We start from the raw sequence: 21,299 nt of genomic DNA on the forward strand, positions 1-21,299 counted from the left end.
AGACTGACACTAGTTATATTTTTCAACACTCCCTCCTAACTAGGGAGGTATTCATAATGACACAACAAGATACTCTCAAGTTGAAATATTCATATAAGAAAGGATTTGGATTGATAAGCATTAGTGATGATTTATGTCATCATAGCCAACATTGTCAAAATAACCAGGCCTTGACTAACACACTCTATATCTCCACTAGATCAAACCACAATGTTGGGAGGCTAATATTTGGACATCATTGCCCCTTGTTGAGAAATCTAGGGAAAAGAAATAGTGAGGATTTCTTAATTGATTTCCCATTAAACTTGACACTTTCTTGTCTTATTAGATTAGTGCTTCTTCATTATTATGTTGTTCAGTTAATCATCAAGACAAATGCCAACAGGAAGATCACAATGCACACAAAAAAACACCAGAGATAGGCTCCAAGCTAGAAAACTCGAATTTGATCTCTCCTTTGGCTTTGGTTCTTCTTCTTCCTAATTAGGCACATAAATCGATTTGTATGGGATGAGTGAATGAATGATCCAAGAGGTCAAAGTGTCTTGTATTTATCGCTGTCCAGGAGGGTCAAATGACTGCCACATAGGCCAACTTGTTTAAGGAGGATTGACTTGGTCTTATATTGACAAAATTCTTTTTCTTTTCTTTACAAAAAGTCCAAATGGGACTTGCCTTAAATACATTTCTTTTGATTCAATTGACTCTGTAAGCTTGAAGAACATGCTCTTGACCAAAAATAATAATAATGAATATAATAAAATATCAATGATAAAAATTACATTTTATTACATTATGAAGACTGACACTAGTTATATTTTTCAACACTCCCTCCTAACTAGGGAGGTATTCATAATGACACAACAAGATACGCTCAAGTTGAAATATTCATATAAGAAAGGATTTGGATTGATAAGCATTAGTGATGATTTATGTCATCATAGCCAACATTGTCAAAATAACCAGGCCTTGACTAACACACTCTATCTCTCCACTAGATCAAACCACAATGTTGGGAGGCTAATATTTGGACATCATTGCCCCTTGTTGAGAAATCTAGGGAAAACAAATAGTGAGGATTTCTTAATTGATTTCTAATTAAACTTGACACTTTCTTGTCTTATTAGATTAGTGCTTCTTTATTATTATGTTGTTCAGTTAATCATCAAGACAAATGCCAACAGGAAGATCACAATGCACACAAAAAAACACCAGAGATAGGCTCCAAGCCAGGGAAAAACCCCACACGGGGAAAACCGAAAAACTCTTCCTTATAGAATCAATTCAATGAAGACTTCCAAGACCTTGACCCAAGACCAACCACCCAATAGATAAGCCAACCCAACCCTAATGAAATTTTTGCAAAGTCAGATCTGAGGAAACCCTAGTCTTCTCCAAGAAACTCGCACATGAGCTGTAGAAATGTCAAACATATAAAATTTCGTCCCTCTTGTTCTTCGTTGCCCTTTTGGCTACTTCACTCCTCTCTTTTTCTCTTCATCAGATTAAAAAGACTTGTTGCTTGTGTGTATTCCTAATGAGGTCGGACTCTTCTTTTCATAGGCTTCTTGAGGGTGGATTAGGCCTCTTCTAGGCTGACATAAAGGGGCTGGCCGACTTTTCTTTTGGTGGATTCTAGACTTAACTTTGTACATAAAACATATTTCTTTCTTTTGATACTTGAGCCACACAAGGGCTATTACCTCATGACTTGGCTGTTTGAATTTGCACAAGACCTTAGAGCACACAATTGGTGATTGACTTATAGGACAATAAACCAATGGGCAAGAAACCCATTTATAATAAATAATATTTCTTTTACAAAATAAATATTTTCTTTTCTTTTTCTTGTGACAAGTACAATGATTACATGACATCATTACAATTATGAAGACCGACACTAGTTACATCTTCAACACCTCTCAAGGGACATACCCCACCTGGGTGTTTTTAAGGTATGACCTCACAGGACCATTTCCTAATCCAAGGAAAATTATGTCCTCCGAACCATTATTTACCAAGTCCATGTATCCGACTTATGATGTTAATCCTAGTCAATCACAATACATGACTCAAGAATGTTTGTCCCTGATGCTTATCCGATCCACCATTCTGCCTACCAGTGTTCATTCACTTAGACTTATGATTGTTAGTCTTGGTCCTTGTATGTGACACATGGAGAACATGGTGTCTACTCTCACTCCCTCTCAACTAGGGAGGAGATAACTACAAGCCTAAGCTTGTCTTAAAAATACTTTTTAGAGAAAGGAACTTCATCTATTCATTGGCTACTTGTTCTTTTTTGGTGATCTGTTGTAGCTTCTCGGCTCCTATCTACATCATACTCTCAAATCATACAACACTCCGACCTTCCTGGTTCAATGACAATCTTCATGCAACTTTGGTCAATAGTCGAATCCAACATGTCATCAAGTAATTCATCAAACAGTTTATGCAGTCAAACTTCTTCACCGCTGATTTTACAAGTCTTCATATCATCTTCCTTTGCATTACAATAGAGTTTTGCTTGTTGCTTTACTAAGAAATCATATCAGTTCCCAACAAACTGTCTCATAACTGTTATATCTTCTGCTTCTACAAAATTTTGCTACATTCTCTTCTAGAAGACGATACCATATCTCAATCATTAGTAGTATCTCTCCTTATTATTTGCACTTGCCAAACCAATCGCTGTAACCTCAAATCCCAAGTTGTAAGATTCTTCATGTCAATTCTCACCTTCCTCTGATCTCAACATTGCTTTCTGTCCATAGAATCTAGCTTCACATTCTTCAAGAAATTCCATTAAATTCCAAGTTGTAACGATCATCAGTAGTATTAGCTCTAATAATGACCAATCAACTGTTGGATCGAGGCTCTTTAGTGATGTTGCCATAGATCTGTAGATTGTCTACCAACCTTAAAAGAATTTTGATAATAAGAATTTTTTGATTTTCTGCCCAACCATCTAGAAGTAATATATCTGATCAACATATATCATGTTTTGTCTAACTCCCTCTAAGCTAATATCTCTAATCCATGCGTCCCCTTTTTGATTTGACTCCCTTTCCATGATAGGATTAGCTTCTTTCATCTAAAGTAAGAGAACTTTGATAGAAACTTCTTTTTGAAACTATGCTACCATGCTGCTTCTTAATTGACTGTCTTCAATGCATCTTGCTCTTCCTGTGGAACAAATTTGACTTTATCCCTTCAATTCTTTCATATAATTTTCAAGCTTCCAAAATACTTGGTTCTAGTAGTATCACTTGACTTATTTTTATGAAGTCAACTTATCTTTACTGGTACTTGAAACAAATATCATGCTGGAAAAATTTCTATAGTGCTGCACGTTGACCTTTTCTCTGCTATTGTTCTCCTTCTTTTGTCAACTTGTAGTCCTTGCTTGCTAAAAGTGATGTTGACTACTAAATTTTAACGAGGAGATGTGCATCTGAATGCTTCTACTATATTTCTATGTAGACTCTATTTCTTTCAATACTATATGCTCCTTCTTAATATCCATGACTTTGTAATTTGTGAATCCCAAAAAAATCTTCAATCTTTCAATTATAACTGTATCTGCTACTCTAACTGTTAACTTCTTAATAAGAAAAGAAAACAAACTTGCTTGCAAACCTGGTACTTGCCATATTCTTTAATAGTAGAGGTCCTTATTGCCTTCAATTTTGGGTTTCTTTTCGGCTTCTTCATTTTTGCTGTATATGCTTCATTTCTTTCCTTCCTTTTGTTGCTTTTATTATTCTTGGAATTCTTAGGGCAATCTCTTTTTATGTGTCCATATTCATGGCAACCAAAACATTGAACTTTGGACATATCCTTGTTTCCATGAGGCTTGTTATTGTTGTATTTGTGATGAGATCCTATTCTTCCAATTTTTCCAAACTTCTTTAATTTAGCAGCAAAAACTTGAGAATTTTCATTTTTGGGTTCGGTATCATCTTTAGCTTTCAACCTTGTTTCTTCTAGAACAAAGTCCAAAGTTCTTGAAAAGATGAAGTCCCTTTTCCTGCTTAGATTCCAATTGCAAAACCATTCCGAGCTGGAGGTAGAGCATTGAGTACGAAATTGATTAGCTGAGAATTAGATATGATTTCTCTAAGTTCTTGAAGTTGATCCTTTATTTTTGATATTTTCATGAAGTATGAAGCCACATCTTCATCATTTGATATTCTTGTTCCATAAAGTTGATTCCTTAGAGATATTTTCTGACTGGTAGTATTGACAAAATATAGTTTGCCCAATTTGTCATAGACTTTTTTGGATGTCGACAGATCTATAACAAAAGAGATGGGATGATCTTTGATAGAATCAAAGAGAATTCTTTGAGCTTTCATTTCTTCCTTATTGTACTTGGCTACTTCTTGAGCATTATTCTTGTCTGGGACTGGAATATTGCCTTCAACAAATTGCAAGGCTTCATTTTATTTGAGAACTAGATCAATTCTCTTCTTCCAAGCCTTGTAATTAGAAGCTCCATCAAGTTTGTTGCCTTCGTTACAAATAGATGTCATTTGGTTGGGAGGATGAGACATATAGTATAGTAGAGTAAGTACTTGTCAAAGGAGGAGGAGCTGTTACAAGAGTGTCTTCAAGAATGCTCTTGAGAGGGCAAGAGTGTTTGATGAGTGAGTGAGAACTTGATATTTCCAAGAGCCTTCAATAACGTCCTTGAGAGAGAGATTGCTGCTATAAGGATGTCTTCAACAATATGATCTTCAAGGCTTCTTGCTTTGATATAGGAAGAGCTATCTGCTGCAATAGAGTCTTCAAATATGCCAACAAATTGTGATCTTCAAGCTTGCTTCCTTTCACTTTAGCTCTGATTCCATGTTGAGAAATCAAGAGCTAGAAGATAATGATTGATTTCACTTCGTTTGATAATTACTTGTGAATGTGTGTTGGATTTTTATTCTTATATTATCTTCTTCATCAAGTAATTATACAAATATGCAAAAGATAAAGATCACAATGAGACAAAGAACACCAAGGTTTAGTCTCCAAGCCAGGGCAAAACCCCACAAGGGGGAAAACCCAACAATCCTTCTCTTATAAAATCAGATCAAAATGAGTTATTCAAGACCCAAGGCCAAGACCAAAACTAACACAAAGAACCCAACTCAACCCTCCTCTAAGTCACCTCTAACCAAGTCAAAGTAAACGAAAGTCAACATTAGTCAAACCTTATGAAATCTGGTCAAATCACAGAGTGTTGAACTTGCAGTGAATGGTGAATTTCAGACCTATTATTTTCGCACAGATGCCACAAAACCTTTGCACGTGTGAGCATAAACAAGCTAGAAAACCCGAATTTTATCTCTCTGTTGACTTGTCTCTCTCCCCTTTGACTTTGGCTCTTCTTCTTCTTGATTAGGCACATAAATCGATGTTGTATGTGATGAGTGGATGCATGATGATCCAAGAGGTCGAATTGTCTTGTATTTATAGCTGTCCAGTAGGGTCGAATGGCTGCCACATAGGCTGACTTGTCCTAGGAGGGCCGACTTGGTCTTGTGTTGACTCTGACTCAAAAATAAAATCCTTCTTCTCTCTACAAAAAGTCCAAATGGGACTTGACCCAAATATATTTTTCTTGACTCTTAATAAATTCTTTTTGACTCAATTGACTCTATAAGCATGAAGAACATGCTTTTGACCAAAAATAATAATAATGAATATAATAAATATACCAATGATAAAAATTACATTTTATTACGTTATGGACACCGACATTAGTTACATTTTTCAACAGTGAATGGGACCAAAACATTGGTATATAGTACAAATCTCATTGCTCTTCACCAGTTGTCCCAAGTCCATTAGATAAATAAAATCATTAAAATTATTATTGTAATCTCTTCATTTTAGTGGGGCAAACTTTCTTCAAACTCTCTTCAAACAAAGTTTGCCGATTTTACTAGGACGAATATATTTCCTTTCTATTTTTCCTCTTATTTTAATTAGTTGTGTGATTGATTGAGTGAGTACATCTAGTTGATGTCATATTGAACTTAATTAGTTTAGGCCCTTTTAGGTTTTCCCTTCTCTGCTTTTTTTGGTAGACAAATTTCATTTTCATTATTTTTTCCCTATATACGACTTTCTTTGTTTTGCTATATTCATTGAGGTTTTACTGGTGATATTTTGTTAGTATTCTTATATCAGAAAATGAGAATCGCTTAATACATTTTATTGTTTTGTGATGTCCATTGCTTTGTATTTCTTCCATTTATGGTAGTTATGTGATGAACTAATGATCATCTTAAAATCAAGAGAAATTATAGATTGTGTTCACATTTATGTTTGTATTTTATTTTTAATTTTGTAAAGTTCAAGCCTTGACATTCAAATATATATTCATTTTGTTTTTTCCAGGATCAGCTGACAAATGACCCCCCTGGTTACATACACATTGAACGCAATGACTTTTTGCATCGTGGGTAAGGGGTTCATATGCTTAATTATCTTCTTGGGTTGATTGTAACATATGGTTTCATGTTCTTATTTGTATGTAGTAGACTTGGAGAGTTATTTTATGTTTGCTAAATAAGACAAGAATTACGTAAATCTTTGAAATGACCCTATTCAAAATTTTAGGGGAATGTGTATGGTAATCTAAAATCCCTTACTGATATATACTAATCAATACTAACCAAACTTGCAATTCGTTGATTTTTATCTTGCAGACATTTCGTCAAACACTTTGCATGAAAACATCCCTTATATACTAAACATAACAAACAATTTTATGCAAAATAATAGATTTGTTTATTATTACCATGGTAAAATACCACAAACAAGAATACTATAGTAGTTGTAAACCTTTCTAGCACTAGCAATATAACCAATATGTCACGAGCAATTTTACAACAACAAACTCAACCAAATGTATTTTGGGAAGTTGACACAATTTGATTGGAAAAGTAGATGGAGATGACAACACTAAAATATTCCTTACAAGACTTCGCTGGAACAAAATTATTGAGCTGATTCGAACTTCCACGAACTACTGCTGTTTAAATCAACCCACAAAAACCCTCTGAATGCTGATACACTGATAAACTCATCCTCCCTTGGCTTCCACGAACAATTGATAGCTAAATCAATACACACAAAATCCATACAAATTCCAGTTGAACTCTTGCTTTTCCCAAAAGATGCACCTCCCTCTTTGACAGTGAGTTCCTGTGAAGAATCTGAGTGATTCTTCCTTATGATCAGCTAGGGTGGATTTGTTTCACCACTGAAACTGATTCTCTTAAGGGTTCTACAACCCCACCCCCACAACATCCACAAGCTTCAGTAGCTGTCCACATCAACTTGAGAAAAGAATTAGGCATGCCCAAAGAGTGAACTCTAATCTGTCTTTTATAATCAAAATACCATGGGTCATGAGAGTTACAGAATACCAGGTCTCTCTTTTCTTTGCTTTTACCTTTTTGACTAAATCAATGGCACCTTCACATGTTGCTTTTTCACCCATATTGATCTCCTTCTTACCGACTATGCGATATTCACATAGGCTACTTATTCTAATACTGTTACAACTGTGGGGCAACCCACCACCACATCATTTTTTCTTGCTTCCTCAAAACCATGGCAGACCGACATAGAAGTAGAATCTGCACATTCCTTTTAAGTGTCATCATTGGCATGTTTATCAGAGATGCCAAGTACTAGGTTCCTTGTAAATTCATTTAACAATGTTTGCCATGCTTTTGCCAATAAGTTTAGGGTCGTCACTAAAATTTCCATTCACATGTTTATCTTTTAAAGGTAAAACCACGACTACTAATGCTTATGCATCATTGATTTGGGTGGTTAAGCTTGCTACAAACGAAGTCCCTATGCTTGTGTATTTATGCATATTGCCAACATCAATGTTATCTCCTTTATGAGTGGAAGAATTAACTAGTGAATTTAAAGCAACAAATGTGTTAATCAGTGCTTTGTGAATGCTGTTAAAGTAATGTTCATTAGAGTTGGATGAGACTCATTTCGTCGTGTTGATATTGTAGCTTGAAAGGTGATTATGCATGGATCGGGGGCCATGACATGCAACAAGTCACCTTAATTATCTCCTACGACAGCTAATTAATGAATTTCCTAAGTCAAGAATGTAGATGACAAGTTAATTTAATTGCTGGTTACCTTTTTCTAAAAGGCAAAGTCAACAACATATTAAGTCATAGTCGTTGATCTTAGTGAGTCGAGATCTAGTCTCAATCGTTGAGATTAGGGATTTCGCTTAAGATTAGGGTTTTATTTTTTTATTAAAGGGTTGAAGCCGAAGGAGAATGACAATGGTTTTGGGACGAGTTGGGATTCAATGGAGCGTAGTGTTTTGCAGCGAGAGCGAGAAGAGGGTAGATCAAGCCAGCTAGGGTGAGGTTAGGGCAAGTGATATTAGCAAAGAGGCCGAGTTTTTTCTTGGGCCGTGAGGCCTACCTTTCCTTGTGCAAAAGCTCCTATGCTGGGTCACATCTGTGGGTCGTACACAGGTCGAGTAAGAGAGAGCGCCGAGATCTTTTGTTGTATATTTGTCAGAGCAAATTCTTGTATGTTGTAAAAAATATTTCTCTTGAAGGTGAATAAGAAGCCCAACTTTTGTTGGTTTTCCTCACACTAGGGTTTCTAGGGTATATATGTGTTATTCTCTGTTGCATGTGATTGGTTTCATGTATTTTCGCTTCTACTGTTTATTTGGTTTAAAACCCATACTATTTATTGTTACAAAATTAGATTATAAAGCATTGTTTATTTCCAATCTATTATTATCTGTTGAGACAATAAATTTGTAACTAGGTTTAAGAAATTACATGGTATTAGATCGTTATGCTTCGAATATTGAGCCTAGAGATTTGACACAGGTTTCAAGACAACGACTCAAAGCTCAATGTTTCAATCTCTTCTAGGGTTATTCTACAGTGGCTACTAGTGTTTGATAGGAGGATAAGGTTGAGGGTTCTTTGAACTATTTACAATGGAAGGTTCGAATCTCAGTTGTTCTCAAGGAGAACAAGTTGTGGAACTTTGTTAACATAACAATGGTTTTGCCAAGCTCAACTTCAACTACTCTTGACCTATAGGAGGTCAAGGAGGCTAAGGCATACAGGATTATTCTTGACAGGGTCAAAGATCATCTTATACCCCATTTGTCGGAGAAGCATACTGCGAAGAAGATGTGGGATATGCTCACAAAGTTGTACCAAAGCAACTGTCATAGTTGTAAGATGGTGCCTATGGACAAGTTTGTAAAGTCCTAAGGTAATTTCTGCCCTTAGGGTTCTATCGTGATTAGGGTTTCTTCCAAATAAATTAGAAAAATATGTAACAACAATGCACATTCAAAAATAGTGGGTATCCTTCTATAAATATAAATATTTCCATAGTAATAAGATTCTTCAACCATATCACAATTGTTTAGAGTTGACTACCCAATGAAACAATAATTGTACCCAATCAACAATCCACCAGTACAATGTTGTGTTACAATGCCACATTTTAGTAAACTAGTACTCCAACTAACAATATTCAATTCTATTGTGTTATACTATTTAATCCATGTGCCACTTTATTAATCTATTGTTTGATATGTTGTTTTTAGCTTACATCAAGAGTGCGAATCCTTTCCCTATGAGTAACCACAACCTTAGAGAGTGGATTGTTGGATGCAACCCTTAATGACCGAGTAACAACTACAGTAGGATTTGATGATTAAACTATCGCCTTTGATATGATAACCAAAAGGAGAATCTGCTTTGGCCGAGCCTTTAAATTGCCATGGCGTAACTTACTTGCCTTAGGTTCTTCGCATCAATGCTAGGCCGAGAACTTTTTGCTGCTTACCCTAGTCTCGGTGGTTGGGACAGATGGCAGGTAGGACTTTGCTAGTTTGGATAAGGGCTTTGGTGCCACTGATACGTCTCTCTGCAGCCTTTTTTCCTTATATGATTTGGTATGCATTGTACAATGTGGGAAATTCATAGGAAGATTTTTCAATGCTAGACTTGTAACGATAAAAAACTCACATCAAACTCCAACTTTACACTTTGTTGGAATAAATTGCTACTTGTTGAGAAATTTATATACCATAAAAAAGGCTGTGCCGATTGGTTAAGGCCTTGTTGGATCTGACTATGCAAGCAGTGCCTCAGAGAGAGTCACGACCTCAGACAATCTTCATTCAAACCACGTAATGGACTCGCAAATCCTTCTGCCAACCTCAATTAGAATTGCATTTACTTGCTGGGCTAGGGCTTAGTGGCTGTAAAGTTAATAGGAACATGGTTTCACTCTCTAAAAAAGGCCTTGTTGTTTTGTGATTAGCCTCAGTGCCTCAGTGAGGCCTCTAATGACCCAAAGTTGATTTTAGAAAAGACTGGTTGACTAGGTGAATAACAATAGCGAGCTCCAGGATAGATTTGAGTTGCTTCAAGACGATTTGTTGTGCGAGAACAAAGAAAATGGGTGTCTTGGTAGTGTGGGATTAGCTCCACCAAAACTAGACAAGGGATTGGCTAGGGTGGGATCACCTCCACCAAAACTAATTAAGAAGAAGGGGTTCCTAAATCCCTGAGAGTCTCAGCTCAAGAAAACAGAGATATCCAATCCAAATTGATGATGAAAATGTGATTCTAATTCTCCTTTTATTCATAGATTTTCTCATAGGGTTACTCAAATGGAGAACTTACTTCCTAAAAGATATTGTCTCCACTTAGCTAGTGCGTGCATAATAGCGACCATTTCCTTGTTGTATGTGGACCTGAGACGTTCTCTTTTATTGAGCTTCCTGCTTTCAAAAGCTATTGGATGCCCTTCTTGCATTAATACTGCGCCTATACCGAATCCGGAAGGATCACACTCGATGATAAATGGTTTAGAGAAATCAAGAGTTGCCAACACTCGGGCATTAGACATAACTTCCTTCAGTTCTTGAAAACACCTTCCTGCTTCCTCATCCCATTGAAATGAATTCTTCTTTAAAAGGTTTTTCAGAGGTGCAATTATATGTGCATAGTTTTTAATAAATATCCGCTAATGTCCAGTCAATCCTAAGAACCCTCTTAGCTTGGATACATTAACCGGTTTGGTCCATTCCTTTATAGCTTTGATTTTATTAGGGTCTACTTTTACGCCTTCATGTGATATAATGTGTCCGAGGTATTCTACTTCTTCCTTTCCAAAGTTCATTTGGATTTTTTTGCGTAGAACTGATGCTCTTTCAGTAGTGTAAGAACTTTATCCAGATGTTGTAAGTTCTCCTTCCAAGTTTTACTGTAAATTAAAATATCGTCAAAGAATACTAATGCAAACTTCCAAGATATGGACGAAATAATTCGTCCATAGTGGCTTGGAAAATTGCTGGTGCATTGGTTAACCCAAACGACATTACTTTAAATTCATAGTGACCTTCCTGTGTTCGGAATGCTGTTTTTGGTATGTCCTCCAACTTGATTCTAATTTGGTAATAGCCTGAGTCCTGACCTTAAGTCCAATTTTGAGAAGTATTTTGCGCCATGTAGCTCATCCAACATTTCGTCGATAAAGGGGATTGGGAATTTAGTCAATGCATAGCTTGAATGAACCATCCTTCTTCCTTACCAATACCACTGGAGTAGCAGACAGACTTTTACTTTTCGAGATGATCCCACACTTTAAAAGGTCTTGGATTAAATTCTCAATTTCTGTCTTTTGTTGATGTGGATATCGGTACAGCTTGATATTGACGAGGTTTGACCCTGCTTTGACTTCTATTGTATGCTCAATTTCCCTGTTAGGAGGCATTTTCATAGGCAAGTCTTGAAATACCTTTTCATGCTTTTGAATTAGATCTTGTACTTCTGGTGACTCTTCGCTGATCATATTTGCAGATAACAGATCTAATTGTTGACATTGTACTACATAAGTTGGTGCTCCTTTTCGAATCATCTTCATCATGTGAGATGACGATACAATTTGATTCTCTGGTGGTTGGAATCCGTATAATTTGTACTTCTGCCCTTCCCAATTAAATCTTATGAACTGTACTTGATGGTTGGTAGCGTAAGTGCCTAGAATTCGTGGCCATTGGATCCCTAAGATCACATCAACTTCTCCTATTGGTATAGTGAAGAATGGGGATTCTAAATTAAAGTCTTGTATCTGCAATTTAACCTTATGGAATTTCCCTACCTTTTCAATCTTCTTACCATCAACTACCATCACCTTCATGTTCGGTAAGGGAAATGAGAAAATGTTGAGTCTCTTTGCCACGGTTGCATCTAAAAATTTGTGGGTGCTAACAGAGTCGATGAGAACCACTACGTTCTTCTTCTTTATATGTCCTTTCAATTTTAGAGTCTGAGGTTGTGATATACTTGTCATAGCTGATAGTGACACTTGCAGAATACTTCCCTCATCTAATTCTGGAGAGAATTCTGGGGCATATTCTGTTTCTTCTACTTTAGAATCATCACTGTTTGAATCATTAGTTGCTTCACAGTTATATAGCTTCTTTGATTCTTTTCCTTTAGTACACCTATGTTTAGGGTCCCACTTCTCGCCACAATGTTTGCATTTGCCTTCTTTTATCCTTTGTATTTCCACGTTAGATTTTTCGCCTTCACGATGATGTGGTGGAACATATCTTGTATTATTTGTATCCATAGATTGGGGCATTCTTTGTCTCGAATATACTTTTTTCCGGTCTTGACCACAATATCTGTTCAAATTTCTTTTTAGCAGTTTTTGCTTTTCGTCTTGCTACTTCTATCGACGTAATGTCATGAAGCTCAAGTTCTACTTGTAAATGAGTTTTAAGTCCAGAGATGTATGATTGAATTAGGCAAGATTCTGATAACCTAGGTACTAGTGTTGGTTGCTAAGGTCTCCCATTCTCAAGTGTACTCATCCACACTTCCTTTCTGTCGTAATTTGACGAGTGTTGAAAAGAACTCTTCTTCCTTTACACCTTGGAATCTTTTAAATAATGCATCCTTAAATTTTCTCCAATTGATGGCGATTGTCGTCTTCTTCCACCACAGATACCAGTTATATTCTTCTCCTTCCATTTTCGATGTTGTAAATGTCGAAGTATTCTTCTGCGTTATTCAAGCACCCAATGCTGCATTTCTCGTTCCCATTGAATTTGGGCATCTCGATTTTTTCCTTTCGCTGATACGTTGCTAACGGTGGAGCGAAAAGAGGGTGTTGATTGGTGAATGTATCCCAGAGTTGCTTATTTGAAAAAGTTGCATTACTATTTCCTTGATGGGGCGTGGCTGATTTTTTTGGAGATTAAGCTTTTTCGTGAGAATCTAATGAATTTGTTGAATCTGATGAATTGTGCGGTTGATTACCTCCATCATCTTGGAGTAGTTGTTCGGGTGTAACCTTCGGCCTTCCACACAAGGTGTTCAACAACACTAATGTCTGATTATGATTTGCTTCGGATTGGATCTGGTTTTGCCCGAGCTGTTGTTCCATCCAATTTGTCGTATCCTGAAGCTTCTTGATATCGTCGGAATGCTGGATAAACTTACTCTCGAGATTGACTAATTTTTTGTTGAAATCATCGAAGTGGCTAGTAATCCTATTCTCCAAGTCAATCAATTGTTTGCTAAAATCGACCATTGACATCGATGACATTGAACGAGTTTGTGGGTGTGTATATTTGTCTGCCAGCTTTTAATTTGAACTAATAAATTATTTATTATTATTATTATTTATATAATTAAATTAATTTAGTTATATAACATATAGGTTTTTCTTTTTATAATTAAATTAAATTAACTAATTTAATTATATAACATATAGTTTTCTGTTTTTTGTTTAATAATTAAATTAAATTTTTATATTATAGTTCTTAACTAACGCCCAAACGCTGACCTATTATCATGCTTGAATGTCATGTCCGTTGACTGTAGTAGACATCGACGGTTTCGTGTGGCTACAACAACCAGCACGAGAGTTACCCGATTACCCATGTATCCTTACTGGAGGAACGTGGCGACTACGGTTAATAGGACGACACAGATGGTGTGGGGTCTGGTTGTCGACAGGGTTGCAGCAGACGAGCGGGACACAGAGTGGTCGTGGATGCAGGGATAGTGGAATGATTGAATGTAGACAACGTGAAGGTGTGGAGGGAGGACGCAAACTAAGTGGATTTAGTCAGCGGATGATACTTCTCTGTAGTGTCTTGCTGGAGAATCGACTTGCTCTGATACTAGGTGAAGCACACAAGTTTAATAATTGAAAGCCACGATAAATATTTTATTAATAATCAAATTGATGATGTTTACATTTTGTGAGAGGCCCTTGCTATATACTGCTTTGGGTGCCTCTTGGTGAGCGGGCATGATCTTTGATCATGCTCTTTGCTTAATAAACTATAACTAACTAATTTTGTATATAACAGAAAGTTATCCATGTGGAGTACAATAAGACTTCAAAAGCCTATCGTGTTTACATTGCTGCTCTCAGGAAGACAATAGTGTGCAGGGATGTGAAGTTTGAAGAAGTCAGGGCTCTTTAGAAGTCTGGCAACATGAGTTCTTCTACAATTGAGGTTTAGGAGTAGGCACCAAAGGTTGAGTCGAAGCAGATTTTGCTAGTAGACATCTTGATGAAGGCCTTGATAAAGGGCAAATTGGTATTCTTCAGTGATAAGCTGGGTGTTGTGTAGAACACCTTCTTAGCTTGAAAGGTGATTTTGTAGGTTGGTGCCATGACATGTAGCTAGTGACCTCAATTATCGAATACAACAATTAATTAATGAATTTCCTAAGTCAAGACATTACCTGACAATTTAATTTAATTGTTGGTTACCTTTTTGCTAAAAGGAAAAGTCAATGACAAATTGAGTCGTAATTGTTGATCTCAATGAGATGAGATCTAATCGAATTGTTGAGAAGGGATTTCACTTGAGATTAGGGTTTGATCTTTTTAATAGGGGTTTTGGGCCAAAGGAGAATGATAATTGTTTTGGCATGAGTTGGGATTCAATGGAGCACAATATTTGGCAGGGAGAACGAGAAGAGGCTAGATCGAGCGAGATATAGAGCAAGGGCAAGAAATATCAACAAAGAGGACGAGTTACCTTTGCACGTGTGGGCCAATTTATCTTGAGCGAGTAGGCTGAGTTTTCTCTTCCATTGTGAGGCTGAGCTTTCCTTGTGTGTAGAAGTTCTTTTGTTGGGGCACATGTGTGGGTAATACAAGGGCTGAGAACTTTTGCTTGTATTTGTTGGAGCAAATTCTTGTAAGTTTGTTGTAAAAAATATTTCTCTTGAAGCTGAATAAGAAGCTTGACTTTTGTTGTTTTTCCCCACACTAGGGTTTTGAGGATAAATTTGTGTTATTCTTTTTTGCATGTGACTGGTTTCATGTATTTTCCCTTTTGTTTATTTGGTTAAAAACCCAAAATATTTATTGTTACAAATCATATTAGAAAGCTTTGCTTATTTTGGATATGTGATTACTTATTGAGACAGTGAATTTGTAATTGGGTTTTAAGAAATTAACACATCTTGTATTCATTACCGACATATGTTATGAAAGTGTGCATGATGCTACATTCTTCATTAGAATTTTTCTCATCAATACCTTTTTGAGTCAAGGGAATGTTGAATTCCGCAAGCAAATTTCTCATAGGTGAAGCACTTTTTGCAGAACCTTGGGAAGACCAATCTTCAATTTTAAAATTTGGGCTTCTTGGCGATCTTGAATAAATGTATGTAGATAAATTAGCTTTTCCTTCTATTAGAGGGGTTTCTAAAATCTAGAGGTTTTAGCTTAATTTTTGCGTCATCAAGGTCCTCGAGTGTCTACCCTTGATTAGCAAGCGTACTTACTGAATTGCACAAATGAATTATTTTATTGGAAAGTGAGGAGACGCATTGGATCTTATATAGAATTGCAGGTGGGTTTTATTTTGGACTTGGTCTCCCTATACGGGATCTAAGCTCTCCAGAGGATCACAATGGCCCTTGTAGGGTCAGCGTTGAGAGCCATCGGCCTCCACCCATGCATTGCTTGCCTCGCCATGGGCTTCTTCAGCACCACCACTTGCTTGTTTGTACCCTAGTTATACAGAGATGATGATGCACTTGGACCACGTTGCCCGGCCGGATAAACATTGCACCTGACACTTAGCAGTTGATCCAGGGCCCAAAGGACATTTCGTCTTTCCTAGGGAGACATGGGAGGGCATGTGTCATCTTCTAGCCCTCATTGATGAGGCATCAACTTGATTATGAGCCATTAGCAAACCCATGATACCCATTTGGAGCCCACGGAGCCCAAATAGGGATTTGGAGATGTTTTTGCAGGATTTGGAGGGCATCCCCCTCTCATTCATCATTTTTTAGGCCCTCACTCTCATCATCAACACATGAAGCCTCAACGCTGCCCTTCTAGGCCTCCATGCCAGCCTCGCATGGGCCTAAGAAGGCTAATTCAATTTGTTTATTGAGTTATCGTGGTTGTCTTGTAACCATGGGTGGGTTACTAGATGTTTTATGCATTGGGGGGCTTCATATTTCATAATTTGAACTCTTAGCTATTGTATAAATAAGAGAGAGCTAGTCTCTCCTAAACATCATCACTTGGATCTTCGATCTCTCGTGAGAATTTCGAACTTGTAGTAAGAGGACGAATTTGGATGTTATTGATGAACTTTGATGTTTGGATAATTCTATTATCATTCTTGGAGCTTCTCTTTGGCAGTTTTGTGAATGGATATATTCTTCATTGTCCTGTAAGTGCTTTTTAATGCTATATTTTGATTTGGTGAATGTCTAATGCATGGAATATTTTCTTATGGTTATTAGTATGCCCTAATTTATGAAAAATTGTTTAAAACAATGATATGATTGGGAATATTGCATATGTTACTCATAAGATAATGAATGAATGAATGTTCCTAGAGAATTAAATGCATTTGCATCCTTGAAAGTCCATAACAAGTGTCACCGAAGTGTAAAAGTCTGGAGTAGCCATGTAGTTGCCTCCTTTGGGATAGCAAAGCTGCTTCTTTAGACCTCCTTGAAGTGCGAGTTGCAATTTCTTGGTTTGCTCTTAACTTCAATTTTCCCAATAGGGAGACACTAGGTCTAAGATCCTTGGTGATCGCATCTCATAGAAAAATCTTTTCTTTAACATCTTTTCTTCGTCCTTTTAAGGATAGGGACTCCTCTGTAGGGCTTGGTGCAAATTCCATTAGGGGAGTGTGTTTTGAATTCTGCTTGTACAAGCCTCTTCCTTAGTGTATCTTATAGTGATCCTTGCATTTTGATGCAATTCCTACGGTCAAATCTCCAAAAATTTGATGTCTTGGCCATCACACCAACTGGGAACCCTAGAAGCTAATCCCTCAACTTGGGGATTTCTTCAAGATTTGTGCTTTAGTTCTTGATGAAGTACATTATTCATAGCCTTTTCTCTTGTCTACCTTGACCTTGGATGAGCTCATATATCATCAAATATCTCAACCCTAGGTCTAGTTTAGTCTTCGTTTCAAGTGGTTTTTCTTGGAAAGTCTCTTTAGCTTCTCCAAAAGCTCACACTTTCATTGAACCGTTCCAGTGAATAAGCCACCTTGCTTCACTCCATATCTATCCTAGATACATCTGTCACAAGTGGGGAGAATTGGGACTCCTCTCGTCATTGAAAATATGAGAAGGGAACAGGGCTTAGGATGTGGTGATAATGGGCCTCTGTCCTAGAGTGGTGTTGTGCCCTCTCACTTTTGCCTATTTACAAGGCCTGCTAGTTTGTACAACAACAGGGAATCCAACAAAAATATGGATAGAACAAGTTTTATAAAAAAGATTTCATGATGAGGACATTGTTGTACATTTACTTATTCATGGAGAAATTTTGTTTAATTATCTAAAATAATTAATGAATGGATGCGGAGGAGATTTGGTGCAAAAATTGATTATATAGATACATTCCTAGAAGCAGTTGCTTTGGAAAGCATGGTGGGAAATATTTACCTTATTGAAATGTTGATGCCTTTCTGAAGGTCTGTCAGAAGTTTGGATTAAAGTATAGATCAATTCTCCCCACCCTATGTTGTTGACAAGAGGGACATTTGAAGGGTTTGTGTATGAATTCATGCACTTTCAAGGCATTTAGATGTAACTAATTTTGATATCATCACTCATGGCTTATCCATGTCGACATACATGGTGGACAGTATTCGAAAATACTTAGAGACGACGAGGTATACCATGTATACAACCTTGGTCCACGCTCAAAGGGACCACTGGGAAATAACAATGAACCATTCTTTACAGGCTCATTTTAACTGTAGTGGACACCTCATAATGGTTTACCTTTCCAAATGGAGTTGTAGACATGTACTAGTGTTACCTCACTCGGTAAGGGAAGTTAATGAAGGACCCTATTAGGTGATTTCAACCTCTAAGGGAGTGGCAAATCCAAAGTACACCCATGAAGTGGCTGGTGTCATGAGAAATGATGATGGAGTGGAGTGGGGACAAAGGGAAGGCTCCAAGCCACATGCCATGGTACATGGGTAGTTATAATGAAAGAAACCCACACGTTGGGTGTATGAATTTAGGAGGGAGCAATCGTGGTACATGAGTTATCCCGACCTTTATTTTTCCACCATTCTTCATATGCCTTTTGGCCTTTTATTGATTTTTCTTCATTTAACTGCTTGGGGCTCAAAGGGATGAGAGCCTGACGTGTAAGTTGTTGCAGTGATTACCCTCTTAGGGTGGGGCAATGCATCTGCCACTAGAGGTTGGGACAATCATGGGTTCCTTAATGATGCAAGGGGCACTCATAAGGGCCTTAGGAAATAGGGTGATGGTCATAATGACACGGGGTAGAGCTCATGTTTGGTTTTTGCCCACACGCTAAATTTTAGTGTCCTGACCATCTTTTGCTCTTTGTGGTACATTTCCTGTTATGTTTGGCCATATTATGATTTTATCTTTCTTTTTAGTTGCATCAACCTTCGGGGCATCGTTCCAGGCCCGACCCAAGGTGTGGATAATTGGAGGGGGAGGCTAACACCTTGTGGACCTAATGGACAAATGTGCACCAATATGGGAAAATGTGAAAAAAGGGCTTGTAATGAGTGAAGGGGAGTGTAATATATGGGAAGTAAGACCATGCAACCAAAATCAGGGTTTTCGCATGTAATGCCACTCCTAAAGCTAGTAGCTGATAAAGGAGATCCCACTGGACTAGGATACTAGATTAACCACCTCCTCTTTCCTTCAAATCCCCCGCCCTAACTAATCCATGCCCAAGTGTGCCCAAGAAAAACAAGCATAAGGACCCAACTCCATAATGAAAAATCATACCTTCAGGGTTGGATGACCCACCTTCAAATATACCATCATGAGAGATGAGCGAGGGTACATAATAGCTGGCTCAGTTGGCAAAGAATGGTAACACATCAAGCTATCAGATGTTTGCAAGGGGCTGCAGACTGAAGACAAATCTTAGGGAAAAAATTCTCCTACAGGGGTCACCCACTAGTGGGTGGTGGGTAACAGTCCCTACAAAACTTCCATTGTCATTGGCAGTATCTTTAAGAGCAGAAGCATAATTGTCATGATGGGTAGCTGATTCCTTGGACGGTTTTTCCACTTCCACCACTGGCTTAGGTGTAAACTCTAGTACCTTTGAATACCATGCAGGGTCTTCTTCTTGGAATTTTGAAATATAAGCATCTATTATACTTGTTTGTTTGAGCTGTGACTACTATCTAAAACGTATCTCTGGGTCCTTATTCCTTACTAGCTAAGTCACCGGATTCGTCCTAAACCCCCTACGAATCCCGAATCCAGTGAATCCGACACGATTCGGTCCAGATTCGTGTCCAAATCATATGACACGTCGTGTCCGTTTCCGACACGTCGTGTCACGATTTTCAAAAGCGTGTCGTGATTTTGGGACACGTGTCCTGTTTCCAGGACTTGCTAAGCTCAATGCGGGAAAGAAAAGGGCGTGTTTGCTCATTAATATTTTCATTTGGCAAGTGATTTGTGCTGTTGCAGCAAGGAGTAGAGCATTTTGGCAGCTTCATGATCAAGTCTAGGCCCTAGTATTGATATGCTTTTCATGGTAATGTTAAATTCTTAAAGTAAAAGTGACATTCTCCTTAATCTTCATTTTCATCCTTTTACTTAAATTTTTAACATTACCATGAAATGACTCAGGATGTTTGAGAGTGGTTCCGGCCTCATTGGATTTCATATGGAGAAAGTAGAATTTTAGAATTCATTCAAAATCCAACAGACTTATCAGTTTTTCAGGATTTTAGGATTGGGGGATTGCAATGTTTCCATTGAATTTGTCATGTATTAGGGTATGGAACTCGTATTTAATCAAGAGCACCAAACCAAGAGCTTTTGAATATGTCGCTCCCGCTCTCGTTTTCGCTCCCGCTCCCAAGTAACACTGTTCCTGATGATATGGGTCTGTTGAGTTGGCATTGGCCAACGTGGATCTCAATGATCCAGTGCTAGAGCCTGTTAGATTTGATGACTTAGAGGGGTCAACCTCCATACCAGCAGATGCAGAGACCAGCAGATGCAGAGGCGACTATGGATACAACGGAGGAGGATGTAGAGGAGAGAAGTGGGGACCATGATGATGGGGACAGTGATGCTGATTCTGGTGCTGATTGATGCCTTGAGGCTTGTATACCTGTAGTTGTTTTATATTTTCTATTTCTATTTGCCATTGGCATTGCACCAACACTACTTATGTAACACATTTTGATTTGATGACTTAATGAGAAAACTACAATTGTCAGTGTGTTTATCTTACTATCTTGTAGTTGTAAGTTGTCTTTCAGTTATGAATTATGAATCATGATTTAAATTTTTAATAGATTTATCATTTATGTGACCAGTACCACTGATATTTATTTGAATTTTGTATGTACTGTGCATGCTAATAGCTATAGATGAAGATCTATGTTTGAAATCAATAAATTTGTATCATTAATTAAAATTTGTGTAAGAAATATGATAATATCTAATTTTTATATATATATATATATATATATATATATATATATATATATTTAATAAAATAATATATAATGTGTTCTAACGTGTCCTATTCCGGGGGGTCAGCGTGTTCGAATCCGACACCACGAATCTCGAATCCTACGTGTCCCGAATCCTCGTGTTAGGTGACTTAGCTTACTAGCATGTTTACCATTTTTCCTGTGCATCGGTGATTGGGCTCTAAAGATCCTTTGCAGGATGAACATGTTAATTTTCCAATGTTCTATGCTGTAA

At 37.4% G+C, this 21,299-nt stretch overlaps 1 pseudogene across 1 annotated transcript in view; it reads left to right on the top strand.

Annotated features, from left to right (window-relative positions):
- The window catches only part of LOC149216393 (histone-lysine N-methyltransferase ASHH1-like), a 164,518-nt pseudogene that overhangs the window by 40,997 nt on the left and 102,222 nt on the right, over nucleotides 1-21,299 (top strand). Inside the window, exon 3 of the transcript XR_016251115.1 lies at nucleotides 6,397-6,461. The product of XR_016251115.1 is annotated as a histone-lysine N-methyltransferase ASHH1-like (transcript). The remainder of the gene's footprint in view (nucleotides 1-6,396; nucleotides 6,462-21,299) is intronic.

This window comes from Pinus tabuliformis, chromosome 1_1, assembly GCF_031772625.1.
Source record: "Pinus tabuliformis cultivar Carrire ecotype Pingquan chromosome 1_1, CPIR1, whole genome shotgun sequence".
Classification (NCBI taxonomy): Eukaryota; Viridiplantae; Streptophyta; class Pinopsida; order Pinales; family Pinaceae; genus Pinus; species Pinus tabuliformis.